Here is a 7,017-nt window from a genome sequence, read left to right as displayed (position 1 = left end):
GACGAGCTGTGAGGGTTAAAATGAAAAACTTATAATTTTATATGTGATAAAATGGTAAAATCAATGTTTTGCAGAATACTCATTTCATCAGTTTCATATGTGAGCTACATTCTGAAACATGAACCCAATCAGGTCATATCAGTGAGCATTTCTCAGGTTTAAACTGTGACAGAAGAAGGTTACTGACCTTGGTTTGTTGTGCAGCTCAGCAGTGAGATCAGAACTAAAGAGAAATGACACTCAGGTTGATTTGAGGTGAACATAAAGAACAACTCCACACAAACAGCTGACAAACACACAAACAACTGTGTTGATATAATGAGTGAATGATTTGAGCTTTTCACTGCCTGCTGTGTTAACTCGACTCCTGAGAAAAGATAAAGAGTCATTTCAGACCTGCAGCTAGTCCTGATGGTGTTTTTAACCCTGATAGAGCCTCTCAGTCTCGCTATTGTTCTCTAAAATCTAAAGAAGAACAATGGATTTGATCAACTGGTCCCTTCATGCAAGTGACACCCTATTCTCGACAAGAAGCCTAGGTTCAGGAGAGCCTGAGTATCCTGGAGGGACGTTCCCTGCTGGATACACGATGGACGGGTATCAGAAGTGACGCGTTGTGTTCCTGGTGGGACTGTCTATCGAGGATACTGAAGACATCTACCTATTAGGCACCATGATAACGGGGTTCTTGCTGTTTGGAGCTGGCTTGGCCCTGGCTTATCAGAAATTGAAGAAAGCTGTAACTACTGTTCAAAACCCACCTGGCTTGCAAATATGATCAAAAGTGTGGGAAGAGTGGTGAGAGCTCAGACTGTTCTTACTGAACGAAAATATGGGAAATATCTTGGAAGAGCTCACGGCTCTTAATTCACTAGCTGGGCCCACGTCCTCATTTCTGTTTCACAGCGTTTTAGTAGGAAAAAGTGATGCTTTGACATGAAATGAGCTGCGGTTTGGGGAAGGGCTCAAAAAGGGGACTGGTGATGGCTCCCAGGCCTGGCAGATCCACATTTACTAAATAGAAGTGAAGCAGTTGAAGTATGGAGAAGGAGGGAGGGAGGGTGGGGCACGTAAAGAGAACGATCAGCTTGCAGAACTAGGGGAGCCTATACAGATGACAGCCGGAAGGAGCATGTTTGGAGGCGTGATCCTGCTCCTGAAATTCCGATACATGATCTCCAAAAGAGAGATACACCTGAAGACCAGTGACGGACATTAAAACGACTGAAAAATTGATGCAGTTTGTTCACCCTAATTCACATAACCAACATCTCTCCTGTGGCTACACCCCCACCCCAGACAGCACCAGCTGCTTGAAGGTTGACAACAACATTCTTCCAAGAGATAGGATAACAAGACTGAACTGACTCTCTGCCCTATTCCTCAAGGCCACCTGCGTAGGCTGTGGACTTTTGATCTTTGATTAATAGGCGAAAGGACACTTTCTCAGGCTGAACTCAGGAAACAAACGCACAGTGATACTTATACGCCCTCACCATTGCCCTCCCTTCCACGGATCCAATGCCTCCTCCCACACTTACCTCCCACCCAATGGGGACAGCAGCTCAGCCGGAGGCGCGATGTGGTAGCAGCGTCCATGACCCACTGTGCTCATTGGCACATGCTGCTTGTCTGTGTTTCATGGTGTTATAGTGTGATGATATCTGTGCTTCTTTATGTGCTACAGAGTGTTTTGTTTTCTGCCAACAAGGGAGTCATTATGAGCAGAAATCCTTATTTTTTTCCCCTATGTGTTACATATTTCATTGTCTATCCTTTTTTGCTACTTAGCCAGACCTGTCTCCCCACTGTAATGTTGGTATAGTGTATGTATGGTTGACTAGGTCTGTCATCTCAGCTGCAGGCAGCTGCAACCGACAAATGCAGCTTATCCTTATTTCCCGACTTGAATTCAGCCTGATTTGTTTTTCATGTCTTCTCCTCCATCATCAGTTATCAGGAGAGCAGACAAAGTACAAGAATTCAAACAAACACAGAGATTCTACTTACAGAGCAGACACAGCACAGATGTTTCCTTCATCGTCCTTCTCACTCATTTGAGCTTTTTTTCATTTCTGTCACTGACACCAAGTAAAGCCCGCCCTCTTCCTCTGAGCACCAGCTTTCTATTGGCTCAAACACACACTCTTTTGTGTAAAGAAAATATCTTTTAAAACTATAACTGCAGTTCCCTGTTTCTTAATACACTTCAGTCTGTTCTCAGTGATCTGTAGTTTGGTTGATGAACAAATCCATGTCCATGTAGTTACGTCCCCCTCAGTGAGAGAGACAGATATGAGCTGAAACACAGGAATCAAACCAGGGACGCTGCTGTTATGGAACTGAACTGGAACCATTCAGACACTGAGGCCCTCTGAACACATTTTAATCACAGCTGTGCAGAGAAACATGAACAGGCCTGAACCCTGAACCGAGTATTGGGGGTTCAGGCGTGTTGGTCAAGTATGACTGAGCTTTGATTGTTTGGGATTTTCAGATCAAGTTGTAATAACTTTAATAAACTAAAGAAAAGCTGATCAATTTTCCAACACAGTGTTGACTTCAGTTTGATTGAACCAAAGGTTCATTCATCTAAACATTACAAAAACAGACAAAAACATTCATTTTCCTTTATGGGTGATTATAAATCAATATATAATGAATGACTAAGCCTTTATTTGTCACTTGCAGTTGCCTGCAGCGAAATTGGACCTTTTCAGACCATACATACATTACACAAACATTGGGACATTGGGAGACAGGTCAGAACAGGTAGCTTTGGATCCATCCATCCATCCATTCGCTTCCGCTTATCCTTTCCAGGGTCACGGGGGCGCTGGAGCCTATCCCAGCTGTCATAGGGCGAGAGGCGGGGTACACCCTGGACAGGTCGCCAGTCTGTCACAGGGCCAACACACAGGGACAGACAACCATTCACGCTCACATCCACACCTAGTGACAATTTGGATTATCCAATTAACCTATCCCCTCAAACTGCATGTCTTTGGACGGTGGGAGGAAGCCAGAGTACCCGGAGGGAACCCACGCAAACACGGGGAGAACATGCAAACTCCACACAGAAAGACCCCGGCCTGATGGTGGAATTGAACTCAGGACCTTCTTGCTGTGCGGCAACAGTACTAACCACCGTGCCACCATGGTGCTTTGGAAAACAATGAAATGCAGAATGCATGAGGGAGGAGGAGAAAAAAATAACTCCACTCAGACTGAGCTCCTAGAGGAGAACAGTTTGAGAACAGAGGAAAAAAAACACCTCAGCACAGAGAGCATGTGAATCTTCACACCTTACAACATAAAGGACGTGCATTGGAGGTGTTTTGAGAGGGGTAGGAGGGTGATTGTATATCTGTGTGTGTGTGTGTGTGTGTGTGTGTGTGTGTGTGTGTGTGTGTGTGTGTGTGTGTGTGTGTGTGTGTATCCTGTGTCAACTGAAGAGAGAGTGTCATTTCACCCACTTTTGAGAAAAAGTCAACAGGCCTCCATGTTGCGTTCAATAAGCAGTCTGAGTACTCGCAGCCCTTCCCATTGCTGAAATTATAGCCGCTAGCCTTGTGGGGTTTTAAACAGCTGTGACCACTTTCTTTATTCCTCAATAAGCCAGGGCCGAGCCAGCTCCAAACAGCAAGAACCCTGTTATCATGGTTCCAAATAAGTCAAGTCAAGTGGCTTTTATTGTCATTTCAACCATGTACAGTGGTACAGTACAGAGACAGCATGAGACCACATTCCTCAGAGACCCTGGTGCTACATATGAGATCTAATGGACAAACACAGGACTGTGTAAAGTGCAATGTGCAAAAAATTGCAAAAATAAACAAGACAAGATAGGGCAACACTAAATGGACCAGGATGCTCGAGTCACAAGACAGTGCAATGGATATGTGCGAAATGCTGAGTATTGTGCAAAAGTAATTTGGTGTCTGTCTCTCTGTGTGTGTGTGTGTGTGTGTGTGTGTGTGTGTGTGTGTGTGTGTGTGTGTGTGTGTGTGTATGAGAGTGAGATACTGCATTTAAGTGCTTGGTAGTGATGTGTATGAAGGTGTGCGAGTGTGTGTGTCATTCCAGTCACTGAGTGTTCAGGAATCTGACGGCTTGGGGGAAGAAACTGTGTGTGGGGTCCTCCACAATGCTGGTGGCTTTGCCGATGGAGCAGGTGCTATAAGTATCCGTGATGGAGGGAAGAGGGACTCCAATGATGTTCTCAGCTGCTTTCACTATCTGTTGTAAGTATATTGTCTTTAGTGTCCTCCATCGAGAGTGGCGCCAGGCACACACCACTCCCTCATCCATCCAGCCTAACAACCTGCATAACAGACTATATCAGCTTCTGCGTGGATAACACTGCTTTGACCAGGAAAGTAGACCAGGTTTAGGCTAATAAATTAAAACAGTTTTTTAACAGGTTTGAGTCAGAAGCCCTTGCCTCCCCCATACACCAGAGCTCTTCACACCTCCTTCATACCTCCTTCACACCTCTCTGCAACCCCCCATAGCACCGGGGATACCAGATGCAACTCACCTGCCCTCTTTTTCCTTTTCTTTCAACGACTCTACTGCCTCCTCCCCCCATGCCATTCATCAGGAGTCACCCACACCCCACACTGCAGCCTCTCCATCACAACTGACCAGGTACAGAGGAAGAGGAAAACCAGGAAGACCACGGGTCTGGACAGAATCAGCACCAGACTGCTGAGGGACTGTGCAGATCAACTCTGTGAGGTTATCACATACATCTTTAACCTCAGTCTCAGTGTGGAGCCAGTCCCAAAGACAACGCACCCCAGGGAGCTGAACCACTACAGACGTGTTACACTGACTTGACACCTGATGAAAACCATGGAGAAGATCATACTTCACCACGTCCGTCCACTAGTCGTGAGAGACCTAGACCCACTGTAGTTGGTCTACCAGCCAAACATCAGGGTGGATGATGCTGTAATCTACCTGCAGCATTGGGCCTTTTCTCATCTGGAGAGCACCGGGTGCACTGTGAGAGTCATGTTCTTTGATTTCTCCAGTGCCTTCAATACAATCCACCCTTCAGTGCTAAGGGGGAAGCTGCAGGGAGCAGGAGTGGACCATCAGTTGTCCTTGTGGATTGTTGACTATCTTACCAGTAGACTACATCTTTCACCATCTTACAATGATGTGACTGCAGCCATTCCCTAACTCTCTGTAAATGGTACACATGGCCATTGATCAATGGTCATGTCACCTTGCATTTTAATGAACTGTCACGGCTCGTGGGGCAAGCCATGTGGAATTTAATAATGACCCAGGATGCAGGCGGAAGATGAGACAAGGGAGCGAAACAGAATACACTCACATGAGACACAGACATTCAGAATAAAACAGGAGATGCACAGAGACATTGTACAGACACTAAACAGAGGAAAGAGAGAAACCAAACTAAAAATTAAAAAAGGTGCATCGTGAAATCAAAGACTACTAATACGAAACAGAAAACAATGGGTCACATACCCAGGACCGTGACAGTGCTGCAGGCTGGATGGATCCCTCAGACCCTCCAGCAAGGACAGACAAAGGCTGAACGGGACCCTTGGACCCTTGGAAAGACGAAGGCATTCAAAGGATGACACATGGCAATAGTTTTTAATATATTCCCCGCAGCGCTTACCTGGTCTTCCTCATACAATTGTTCATTTTGTAGTTATTAATGGATTTAATAAAGTAGATCTTTTAATAGTTTGTTGGTGCTACTGTTACATTTATAGAAAGTTTTGTAATAGCATTAAACCTTGTGAACTGACTATATACCTGAGGCCTATTGAAATAGTACCTCCCACGGGTCACAAGTACAGCTGTAAAATGTCAGATATCAGAATCAAACACACTGAAGCTTTTCAGTGTCATTTTAAACCACTGAGTGACACTTCTGCTGTCTTTAGTCTCACACTTTTCTGCACTGAAGAGAGGTGTGTCAGTTAACCAAAGCAAACAAGTCAGATTTTCCATCTAATACCTCAGCAAAACCCACAGAACCACACGCGGAAAACAAGTGAGAACAAACATTTATTAATCTTGTAGAGGAACTAAATTGTTACTTTAGCAACAACATCAAGATGTAACAAACATGAATAAAAAATAAATAACAGTGATCTTACTGAGGACATAAAAACGTTTTTAATCATACTGCTGATTTTGCAGCAACATACACTTTAAAAAACTCAGATAAAAAATAAGAGATGACGCAAAATGCATACAAATCTATTTAACATGTACATATCCTGTGTCTGTGGTGCTGGGGGGGACCAGTTAGACACCAGCGGTTGGACTCGTGGACTACTTCAGTGAAGAGTAGACAACGTTGGGCTCTCCGTTAAAGTCTGAGTACAAACACACACATACAGTTTAAACAACAGGAAACTAAGGAAAGCAACAGGAAATACTGAGAGAAATAATAAACTAATATGATCAATAACTAAAACTAAGGACTAAAGACTCAAAATACTAAGGAAATGCATGAAGATATAGATGTAAATGATAAACAAACATTCAAATACAGACTCCTTAATAATAACCAAAAATTCACAAGTTCAACTCAAAACCATGGCTACAAATTCAGGACCATGCCACTCCCAAATGATTTACTTCCATACTTAGAGTTACCGTTTTGAATGTAAAAGTGCATTCACACTTAAAGGTATGGATGAAATATCTTGATTGTTTACTAATAACTGTTTGGGGGGGGGGTTGGTGTGTTGGAGTACGCTGAAATGTTGGTGAACTAATCAAGCTATTGTCTGAAAAGACGATTGCTATAAACTGTGGCAACATAAAAATAAAACACATCAAGAGTAGCACATTGTATCCCTGCAGATTACCTACAGTGATTTCTAGACTTGTTTGAGGCCGTGCATGTAAATGTCTGGAAGCACAATGGGCGGTTTGGTTACTTCCTCTGCTGTCTCAGGAGGCCCAGATACCAGTGCTCAGCCTACTCTCAGTATCTTTTGGAAGTCCATAATGCTGTGC

Source organism: Oreochromis niloticus, linkage group LG3 (assembly GCF_001858045.2).
Source record: "Oreochromis niloticus isolate F11D_XX linkage group LG3, O_niloticus_UMD_NMBU, whole genome shotgun sequence".
In the NCBI taxonomy this organism is placed as follows: domain Eukaryota; kingdom Metazoa; phylum Chordata; class Actinopteri; order Cichliformes; family Cichlidae; genus Oreochromis; species Oreochromis niloticus.
This window is presented reverse-complemented; position numbering follows the sequence as displayed.